At 35.5% G+C, this 12,148-nt stretch overlaps 1 protein-coding gene across 1 annotated transcript in view; it reads left to right on the top strand.

Annotated features, from left to right (window-relative positions):
* The window catches only part of ALDH1L1 (aldehyde dehydrogenase 1 family member L1), a 115,307-nt gene that overhangs the window by 1,089 nt on the left and 102,070 nt on the right, over window positions 1-12,148 (top strand). The window lies entirely within an intron of this gene.

The following is a 12,148-nucleotide window of genomic DNA, read 5'->3' as shown; positions in this document are numbered from 1 at the left end:
GGTTCTAATTTACCACCTGCCTAGGAGAGACAGGACTCTCCCTTAGGTGAGGACAGAGACAATTTAGCAAGTAGCCTCAGACTTGGGGGTAAGAGGTATGGACTCCAGCGTCCCTCCCCACTTTCCACTACTCTTGTGACTTTGGACAAGTTTCTTAAGCTCTGAATCTTAGTTTCTTTGGCTAAAATTGGGAGGGGCAATAAATAATAGTGCTCACCTCCTAAGGTTGCTTGAGAATTACATGAGATTACACATCATGTCTGGCCCTAGGAAGCCCTCTGTGAAAGTTGACTGGTTATTAACTTTCGCAACAATGTTGGGAGACATGAGGCTCAGAGATGGAAGCGTTCTCCAAGGTTGAACCCAGGTCTGCAGCCTCTGGTGGTCTAGGTAGCAGTGCACTGTGGCCTGTCCCCTATGTTCAGGACCTTAGGAAAGACTACTCCCCCAGGGGACCCCAGCTGTGGGAGGGACAAGTGTGCTGCCTACCAGGTGCCAAGCTGAACAGACTTATTGCAGGAAAGGAATCAGCTTTGCACCCTCCAAAGGGCAGTTAGAGGAATGGGACACCTTATGGCTGCATGAAGGCTGACAGCCTGGCAGCTCAGCTGAGCCTCTGCGGCCTTCTAGAGCTGCATTCCTGGGTGGGTCGCAAGACTGCAGCATGAGAACAAGTGACTCAGAGCTGTTGCTCCTGCACAGCACAGCACAGCTCCCATCTGGGTAGGGTCTGGTAGTTGGACCCTGGAGAGACAGTCCTAGGTGGAGGTTTGGGGTAGGAGGCCTGGGAAGCCATTATAATCCTACTGCTGCTAGGGCCGCCCACAGTGTCCCCATGTACCCCCTTTCTCCCGCAAGTCCTTATTCTTTCTGCCTATGGTAACACCCACACACTGCCTGGGTCAAGGACACTGAGTGGTGCCAACTCAGAAAAGAGGCAAAGGCTGGAAGGCAGCCAAGTGGCCCACGCGGGTCTCTGGAGTCCCCTCTTTCCAGCTCCTCTCCTTCATTGCACCTGATCTTTCTGTGGCCAAGGGCCAGGGGCCAAATTTGCTGAGGCCCCACCCATTGCTTCTCAACTGTAACAACAGCCCCACCAGGTGGCTACCTGACTCTACCTTCCAGCTTCCAAGAAGTCTTTTTTGCACTCCTTTAATTTTCAACAAGGAATACATACCTAGTGTAGAAAACAAAAAAAACAAACAATATTCTGGTAAGAAAAAGATAATTGCAGTCATTAAAAAACAAAACAGAACAAAAACAGACCCACAAAACTCTACCCAGCAACTTTCAGGCTTTTACACTTCAAGTACACAAACATTGTAAGGTGCTTGCACACACACCTTAAAAATTTATAGTGGTGTTTTTCCTGTTGGAGGTGTTTTGGTTTATAATTTCCTAGGCATGAAACAGAGTACGTTGTCATTTCTAACTGCTGTATGGCTTACCCAGTGTGAATGTGTCATTTTGAAATACTCATGTCTTTATTTGCTTGTTCAAACATAATTTAGAAGTGAAATTGCTCAGTCAGAAGAAAAGAACTATTTTTAGGATTTTGATATTTATTACCAATTTATCAGTGCACCAAGTTATCCATCTATCATATACCATGATCAGTGGCATATAAGATTGTCCATTTTCCTATAGCCCACCCAATATGGTATATTTACATTGTTTTAAATATCTTCCAATTTTATAGCAGAAAAAGTCTTGTTTTATTATTAAATCAAGTTTTGATTACTTGTGATTTGAACATGTTTTATTTATTAGCAGTGTTGTTTTTTTCTTTTGGCACATTGCTTCAGAGACATGTAAAATCTTCATGTATGAAAGTTTGTTACTTTCTTTTACATTTCATTTTTAGTGTAAGGCTTGTAAAACCCAGTATTTACCAGTATTTTCTAATATTTCATGTTTTCTTGATATATTTAATATTTTAAATATTTTTAACCCAATTTAACTGTATTTTGGATTAAGATGTGAACTATAGAGCTAGATTTTATTTATTTATCTATCTAATTAATTAAATTAATAGATTTTTTTAGAACAATTTTGAGTTTACAGAAAAATTGAGCAGAGAGTACAGAGAGTGCTCATATACTCCACATCCTTGTCAGCACTTGGTGTTGTCTTGTCAATATTTTGGATTTTAGTCATTCTAATAGGTATGTAGTGGTATTTCATTGTTGTTTAAATTTGCAATCTCTAATGACATATGATGTTGAACATCTTTTCATGTGCTTTTTTGCCATCTGCATATCTTCTTTGGTGAGATGTCTGTTCAAGTCTTTCCCCCTTTTTTTAATTGTGTAGTTTGTTATCTTGTTGTTGAGTTTTAAGGGTTCTTTGTGTGTGTGTGTGTGTGTGTGTATATATATTTAAAGATTTTATTGGGGAATTGGGGGAGGGGAACAGCCAAGTTGTTTTCCTTCAATCTTATCTGTGGAGGGTGCAGCAAGCTCAGCTCCAAGTCCAGTCACACCACTAAGCTCAAGATGCTGTGCTCAATTAGTTGTGGGTGGGCGTAGCCACCATACCATGCGGGAGTTGAACCAGCAGCCTTGTTGTTATGAGTGCGTGCTCTATCCCTTGAGCCACCTGGGCAGCAACTCGGCTCAAAATACTGAGTTCAGTCTTTAGTTGCGGGTGGGCGTAGCCCACCATCTTGAACAGGCAACTTTGTTGTTAGGAGCACATGCTCTCACCAGCTGAGCCACCCTGTTGGCAGCTCAGCGGCACCTCAGCTCAGGCGCAGTGTCACTGGCCCATGTAGGAATCAAACCAGCGGCCCTGTTGCTCAGAGCTTGCGCTCTTAACCAACTGAGGCACTCGGCCAGGCCTGTATATTTTTTTAATATCCGTCATTTATCAGAGATGTGTTTTGCAAAGAGTTTTTCTTACCTATGACTTCTTTTCATTCTCTTAAACAGTGTCTTCTACAGAGCAGAAGTTTTAAATTTTAAGGAAGTCCAATTTATTTTATTCTATTTTTTCTTTCATGAATTGTGATTTTGGTGCTGTACCTAAAAAGCCAAACCCAAGGTCACCTAGATATTCTCTTATATTATCCTCTAGGACTTTTACAGTTCTAAATTTTATATTTAGGTTTATTAATGAGTCTGAGTCATTTTTTCATGTAGATATCCAATTGTTCAAGAATCATTTGTTGAAAAGTCTACCTTTTCTCCATTGTATTGCCTTTGTTCCTTTGTCAAAAATCAGTTTATTTCTGTGTCCTCTATCCTGTCTATTGATCTACTTTCCTACTGTTTTTCTAATACCACAGTGTCGTGATTACTATAGATCTATAGTAAGTCTTAAAGTCATATAGTTTCAGCCTTTTGACTTTGCTCCTCTCCTTCAATATTGTATTGAATATTCCAGATCTTTTGTCTTTCCATATAAACTTTAGAATCAATTTGTTGATATCCACAAAATAAGTTGCTGGGATTTTAATTGACATTGTGTTAAATCTATAGATCAAGTTAGACAAAACTGGTATCTTGACAATACTGAGTTTTCCTATCTGTGTATATGGAATATCTCTCTATTTATTTAGGTTTTATTTGGTTTCTTTCATCAGAGTCTTATGGTTTTCCTCATAGAGATATTTTACATATTTTGTTAGATTTATACCTAAATAATTTCATTTTTTGATGCTATCATAAATGTTATTGTGTTTTTAAATTTCAAATCCTATTTGTTAATTGCTGACATATTAAGAACCAATTGACTTTTGTATATTAATCTTGTATCCTGTGACCTTGCTATAATTGCTTATTAGTTCCAGAAGTTTTTGTTGATTCTTTGAGTTTTTTGCATAGACAATCATGTCATCTGTGAACAAAGTTTATTTCTTCCTTCCCAATCTGTATACATTTTATTTACTATTCTGTCTTATTGTGTTAGAATTTCCAGTAGGATGTCGAATAGGAGTAATAAGAGGGAACACCCTTGCCTTATTCCTAATCTCAGTGGAAAGCTTCTAGTTTCTCACCGTTAAGTATGATGTTAGCTATATGTTTTTGAGGATATCTTTTATCAAGTTAAATTCCTCTCTATTCCTAGTTTGCTTAAAATTTTTAGCATGAATGTTCAATTTTGTAAAAATGCTTTTTTTAACATCTATTTATGTGTTCATATGGTTTTTCTTTTTTAGTCTGTTGGTGTGATCAATAATAACAATAATTGATTTTTGAATGTTCAATACCTAGAATAAATCTCACGTGCTTGTGATGTATGATTCTTTTTATACATTGTTGTATTCAATTTGCTGATATATTGTTGAGGATGTTAATAAATATGGTCATGAAAGATATTGGTGTGTACTTTCCCTCTCTCATACTATCTTTCATTTTTCATTAGAGCAATGCTCCCCTGACAGAAAAAGTTAAAAAACATTCTTTCTGTTTTTATTTCGTGAAACAGACTGCAGAAAATTGGTATAATTTCTTCCTTAAATGTGTGGTGGAACTCACCAGTGAACCCTGGTGCTTTCTGTTTTGGGATGGTATTAATTATTGATTCAATATATTTAACAAATATAGGCCTATTTAGATTATGTGTTTCTCCTTGTGTGAGTTGTGGTAAATTGTGTATTTCAGGAAATTGTTCCATTTCATCTAACTTATCAAATTTGTGGGTGTAGCATTATTTATAATATTCTTTTATTATTATTTTAATGACTATGGGATCAGTAATGATGGCCTTTCTCTTATTTTTAATATTAGTAATTTGTGTCTTTTCTGTTTTTTTCTTAGTCTATCTAGAGGCTTATCAATTTTATTTATGTTTCAAAATAAACTTCTTTTGGTTTTGTAATTTTTCTCTATTGACTTACTGTTCTCAATTTTATCAATTTTTGCTCTATTTTTTGTTTCTTTTTCTCTGCTTATTTTTTATTTAATTTGCTCTTATTTTTCTAGTTTTTTAAGGTAGAAGCTTATTTTATTGATTTTTAGATATTTTTCTTTCACAATATTTGCATTTTAATGTTATACATTTCCCTCTCCACACTGCTTTAGCTGCATCGCACAAATTTTGATAAGTTGTATTTTAATTTTCATTTAGTTCAAAATATTTTAAAATTTCTCTTGAGACTTATTCTTTGACCCATGTGTTGTTGTTATTGACTTCTAGTAATTCCAGTGTGGCCTGAAAGCATACTTTGTATGATTTCTATTCTTTTAAATCTGTTAGGGTGTGTTTTATAGTCTTTTTGTTTGTTTGTTTTTGTTTTTCTTGTTTTTAGCTGAGCCATCCTGCCACCTGTTGGAGGCTCAGTGGCAGCTTAGCTTGGGCTGGAGAATCAAACTGGCGGCCCTATTGCTCAGAGCTTGCAGTCTTGAGCAAGCTCTTACCTAACTGAGCCATTCAGCTGGCCCTATGTTTTATTGTCTATCTTGGTGACTATTTCATGTGAGCTTCAGATGAATGTATAATATATTCTGCTGTTGTTGGATGAAGTATTCTATAAATGTCAATAAGATCCAGCTAACTGATGATGTTGTTCAGTTCACCTATGTCTTAACTGATTTCCTACCTGTTGGATCTCTCAATTAGTAGAGATTAATAGGGGGGTGTTAAGTTTCCAACTATACTTGTGAATTTATCTATTTCTCATTGCAATTCTATTAGTTTTTGCTTCACATATTTTGTTGTTCTATTGTTAGGTACATACACATTAAGAATTGTTATATCATCTCAGAGAATTGAACCATTTTCCATTGTGTAGTATCCCTCTTTATTTCTAATAATTTTCCTAGCTCTGAAGTCTGCTTTGTCTGAAGTTAATAGAATTACTCCATATCTTTTATTAGTGTTAAGAGGGTATACCTTTCTCCATCCCTTTACTTTTAGCATATCTGTATTTTTATATTTAAAGTGGGTTTCTTGTAGACGCATACAGTTGGGTTTTTATTTTTTATCAACTGTGATAGTCTCTGTGTTTTAATTGGTATACTCAGACCATTGATGTTTAAAGTGGTTATTGATATAGTTGGATTAATATCAAACATATTTATTACTGTTTTCTGTTCATTGCCTTTACGTTTTGTTTCTTTACCTTTTTTGGTCTACCATTTTTTTTCTGACTTCTCTAGTTTTAACTGAGCATTTCGTGTGATTCTATTTTCTCTCCCCTCTTAGCATTTAAATTATACTCTTTTTTTTTTTTGCTTTTTTTTTTGGTGGTTGCTCTAAAGTTTGCACTACACATTTACAATTAACCCAAGTTCATTTTTAAATAACACTATATTGTTTTATGAGTAGTGCAAGTACCTTATAACAGAGTATTCCTGACTTCTTCCTCCCATGCCTTATTATCAATACTGCCGTTTCACTTATCCACAAGCTATAATCACTGAATATATTGCTGCTATCATTATTTTGAACAAACTGTTGTCTGTCAATCAATTCAGAATAAAAAAATTATTTTACCTTTATTTCCTCTCTAATGTTCTTCTTTACTGTATGTAGGTCTGAGTTTCTGAATTTTACCATTCTTCCTCTCCCCCCCTTTTAAAATTAATTTATTTTTTAACTAGTTTCAGGTGTACAACACAGTGCAATAGTTATACTTTTTACCCCTCAATGTGACAACGCCCATCCCCCAATCCACTGGCCTCCCCCAATATCATACACATCTATTACAATTCCATTGACTCCACTCCCACACCGTACACCATATCCCATGACTATATATATATTCAATTATAGTTGACATACAATAGTATACAACATCAGCTTCAGATGTACAGTGTAGTGATCAAGCCTCTACCTCATCCATGAAGTGGTCTCCCTAACAAGACTTGTAACAATCCGACACCCTACAAAATATTTACAACATTATTAATTATATTCCCTGAACTGTCTTTCATATCCCTGTGGCAATATTGTAGTTACCTATTTATGCTGTCTAATCCCTTCCCCTTCTTCCTCATCCTCACCCCCCTCCCACTTCCAACTAGCAACCATCAGTTTTTCCTCTATATCTCTGAGACTATTTCTGTTTACTTTGCCGGTTCATTCAGTTTTTTAGATTCCACACATGGTATTTGTCTTTCTCAAACTGACTTATTTCACTTAATATAATAGTCTCTAGGTCCATCCATATCATCCCAAATGGTACGATTTCATTCTTCTTTATAGCAGAGTAATACTCCAGCATATAAATATACCACAGTTTATTAATCCAGTCGTCTATTGATGGGCATTTTGGTTGTTTCCAAGTCTTGGCTATTGTAAGTAGCACTGCAATAAACATAGGGGTGCATATATTTTTCGAATTAGCATCTTGGGTTTCTCTGGATAGATACCCAAAAGTGGAATTGCTGGTTCATAAGGTAGTTCCATTTCCAGTTTTTTTGTGATACCTCCATACTGATTTCCATAATGGCTGCACCAATCTGCAATCCCACCAATGGTGCACCAGGGTCCCCTTTTCTCCACAACCTCACCAGCTCTTGTTGTTTGTTGATTTATTGATGATAGCCATTCTGCCCGAAGTGAGGTGGTATCTCATTGTGGTTTTATTTGCATTTCTCTAATGAGTAGTGAGGTTGAACATATGCCTGTTGGCCATCTGTATGTCCTCTTTAGAGAAATGCCTCTTTATATCTTCTGCTCATTTTTAATTGTCTCCTCCCATTTTTGAACAACCTCTTTTAAGATATTTTATGGGTCAAGTTGATAACAAATTTCCTTAATTTTTGTCTGAGAAAGTATTCATTTCTTCTTCAATTTTGAAGGATAATTTTACTGAATACAGATTAGATCCAGTTCTAGGTTGGTGGGATTTTTCTTTATACTTTAAATATTTCATTCCAAGAAGAGAAGCCTGATGTAATTCTTATTATTGTCTCTTTATAGGTAAGGGTTTTATACCCTTCTGGCTTCTTTCAAGATTTTCTCTTTGTCTTTTATTTTCTTAAATAATAGCTTAAATATAATATGCCTTTGTAGATTTGGGGGATATTTTACTCTGGTTGGTTTTCTCTTGATCTGTGATTTGATATCTTTCTTTAATTTTGGAACATTCTCAGTTATTAACACTTCACATATTCTTCTATTTCTTTCTATCCCCTTCTAGAATTCCTATTGCAAGTATGTTACACTTATTGTAATTGTCCTGCAGTTCTTGCATATTCTGTTTTCTGTTTTTCTTTTCCTCTTTGCATTTCAGTTGGGGAAATTTCTGTTGATTATCTTCCAGCTCACTAATTCTTTCATCAGACATATCCAGTCTACTGATGAAGTTATCAAAGGCATTGTTCATATTTGTTACAGATTTTTATTTCTAGAATTTTCTTTTAATTTTTTCTTAGAGTTTTTCTCTCTCTGCTTACATGACCAATCAGCTCTTGCATGTTGTCCACTTTTTCCATTTCCATTAAGGGCAATGTTAAATTGTCCTTAACATTTTGATCGTAGTTATTTTAAATAGCCAGTCTGATAATTCTAACATCTCTGTGGTATTTGAGTCTGGTTCTGATGCTTGCTCTGTTTCTTCAAACTATGTATTTTAGTCTTTTAGCATGTCTTGTAAATTTTTTATAGAAAACTAGACATGATGTACTGGGTAAAAGGAACTAAGGTAGATAGAACTTTAATGTGAGGTTTTTTTTTCATCTGACTAAGGATTAGGTTGTGTTTACTGTGTGTTATAGCTGTTCTGTCAGAGGCTAAAATTTTCTCTGGTGTCCTTGTTTTCATCTTCTCTCTTGTTTTCCTAGAGACACTTAAGTAGGGTTTGAGGCCTGCAGTTCTTTTATTTGTAGTTCTCTGTTATTATACAGGAGCCCTACTGATGTGGTGGTGAGGTGTGGGAGAGGGGAGGCAATTTATAGTCTTATAATTACCACATTTTGCCATTTATAATGCATACTTTTTTACCCAAATGTGTGAGGGAAAAATAAGGATACACATTACAAGGTCAGACAATTAAGTTCGTGAATTCATCCTAGAAAAAGTGCTCCATACCTCATTGCTGAATATCACTACAGTCACCTTTGAAGTATTCCTCTTGGAAAGCAATGCTGACGCCAGTACCTAGTCCACCCTTCAAAGCAGTTTTGGAGCTCTTTTTCTGGAATGGCCATCAGCGCTGTCGTCGTATTACCCTTGATGTCTTGAATTTCATCAAAATGTCTTTCTGTCAATATTGCTTTTATCTTTGGGAAAAGAAAGAAGTCATTGGGGGCCAGATCAAGTGAATATGGAGGGTGTTCTGATAAATTTATTTTATTTACTGGCTAAAAACTCCCTCACACACAGTGCTGTGTGAGTTGGTGCATTGTTGTGTTGCAAGAGCCATGAATTGGCAAAAAGTTCAGGTCGTCTAACTTTTTTATGCAGCCTTTTCAACATTTCCAAATAGTAAACTTGGTTAACTGTTTGTCCAGTTAGTACAAATTCATAATGAATAACCCTTCTGATAGCAAACAAAGGTTAGCAACATTGTTGCAACAAGCTCACGAACTTGTCAGACCTCTACACATGGGTAGTACTAATTCCATATCTATATGAATGTTTTTAATTATTTTACTTATGCTTATGAATTAAAAGTGTAACTCTAGAAATCAATAACAATATCTGTATGCAAAGCAATATCATGGAATATGATAATTGGTTTTGTTGAACTTTTGACGAGCTTGCAACTACAAAGACTTATTGGCCTTCTATGATGTGTAAATATCATAAATTTGTTACTGGTACATACAATTTCTTGTACCATAATGTGTTAAAAAAATAAATGCTAAAATTCCTTTATAATACAGAAAATAATACCTAAATGTAAACAAGTAAAATTTGAATTAAAAATTAAAACAAAAGATTTTTTTCCCTGAAAGTTTGGGCCAAAAACATGGGTGGGCATTCTATAAGGGAACACATTATACATGGCAAAATACAGTAGGCATTAATGTTAATGAGCCTGCATCCTTGACTGTGTCCTTCACAAAGGCTTTTCAGTCCCGCACCATTCACTTTAGGTGAGGCAGGAAGGTGAGAGGGGGTTGGAGTTGGGTATTTTTTCCCTAATGCAGGTTCATTAGGCTCTGGTAAAGCATTAGTCTGGTGAAATAGATTTCCTAGAGGGAAGGACTTATTAAGAAGAAGAAAATGTGCTGGGTGTATTTTAAAGTGGCTACTAACCCCGCCCCATCTGCCAAAAGCGCAAAGAAATTTTCTCTGATCTTCACTGTGAGGGCCTGGTAGAGCTCCTGGAGGTAACAATTACAAAAATGTGGGGGCCCTTCTCAGACTGGTATCCCTAAAGTTTTAGCTCTCATGCTTGTCCATATTGAGTTTCTAATAATTCAGCCATTACATTTTAAATTTTCCTACCTTGGTACTGGCTCTCATAAAGGTTTCTGCTCCTGGGCTTCTGCTCTGGTGAAATGTGAGTTTCTGTATACACCTATATGTCTCTCCAATTTCGGAACAGCAGTTTACTTTGTGACCACAATTCTCTGATAGATCTAGGAAGAGTTGTTGGTGTTCTGTTCATTCAGCTTTTTTTTTTGTTGTGGAGACAGAAGTGATGACTTTTAAGCTTCTTATGTGCCAGACTGGAAACTGGAACACCCTCTCTCTCTCTCTCTCTCTCTTTTAAATTTTTAGTTATTTCCAACACACTGAATAATCCATCCTTCTCTCACTAATTTGAAATGCCAAGTTAATCATATGAAATATTCCTTTCTCTTCCTCTCTTATTCTCTTTTTTTCTATGTATGAACACACACATTCGTTATGGGTGGTTAAGAAAATTGCTAATTTTTCTTATGTTCATAAATACAAAATTTCTAAACAAGGTATTAGTTAATTAAATCTTGCAGTGTCTTAAACATAACTTGTGATTAAGTACATTTGTTCTAAGAAGACAAGAATGGTTCAACATTAGAATAGTTGCTCATGAAATTCACTAAATTAACAGAGATCTCTCAATAAGTGCTAAAATATTTGATAAAACTCAGCACTTCTTCCTGATAGGTTCATAAGAAACCAACATTAGGACAAAGCTTTCTTAACTTCACAGGCCTCCATATAGCTATCAGAAAATTTGTGCAAGGCTTACAAACCAATGACGAGCTCTACAAAGTGCAGGGAGAAATGAACAGAAATCAGCTTAGTTCTGGAAAACTTTTTCTTACCTCTTATATTTCTTGACACATCAAAAGTATGACATAGAAAATCTGAATAATAGAATAATAAAGTTGATCTATATATGGAACTTGCACTACAACCAAAAAGCACATTTCTACCCAAGGACCCCTAGAACATTTACAAAATTGACCATGTGGTGGAGTCCAACTCACTGAAAGAGTAGAAGTATTCTGGGTCATATTCTTTTTTTTTTTTTTAAGTTTACTTTATTCTGTTTTATTTTCTCCTATTACATAATAACATTATTTTGGTTTGGGGAATATATCTCCTATTTTTAGTCTTGTCATTTGTGATTTTCTTGGATGCTATTGCTTCTTCTTGTTGAGTTTAATACCTCACCTTTGTGATAATGTTTTCTTAGTGATTCTACACTGTTGGTGTCTTTTTGTAGTTGAACTTTCCCATTTGCCTGTTTGTGGATGCAGTTTCTGTTTCTATAATGTGACTCCTTTGATTGATCCTAAAACCTCCATGAATTAAAATATTTTTCAGTTAATGGACTTTCATGCTGTTTATTTTATTCTATTAGAGAAGTGTTTTTTGATAGTGAGGTAAACCTGCAATATTAGGAAAAGAGCAAGTTTTCAGTTGGTGTGGCCATTTGCATTCCCCAGCTCCTACTACAACATCTCTGTTTTAAGGCAGTAAAAATGACTAATGGTGGATCATGAATAGACTCTTTTTGTCCTGTCTTTCTTTTATTTTTTAATTATTTTTTATTCTGAAATACACATTTTTTTAGAATTAGTTTCAGCTGTACAACACAGTGCAATAGTTATACTTTTTCCCCGTCGAGGTGACAACACCCCTCCCCCAATCCACCACTCCACTTCCCCCCAATACCCAATATAATACATATCTATTACAATTCCCTTGAATCCACTCCCACACTATACTCCACATTCCATGACTGTATATATCTATATCTATCTATCTATCTATCTATCTATCTATCTATCTATCTATCTATCTATATATATTTGAC

This window comes from Hipposideros armiger, unplaced genomic scaffold (assembly GCF_001890085.2).
Source record: "Hipposideros armiger isolate ML-2016 unplaced genomic scaffold, ASM189008v1 scaffold_1490, whole genome shotgun sequence".
Classification (NCBI taxonomy): Eukaryota; Metazoa; Chordata; class Mammalia; order Chiroptera; family Hipposideridae; genus Hipposideros; species Hipposideros armiger.
This window is presented reverse-complemented; position numbering and strand designations above follow the sequence as displayed.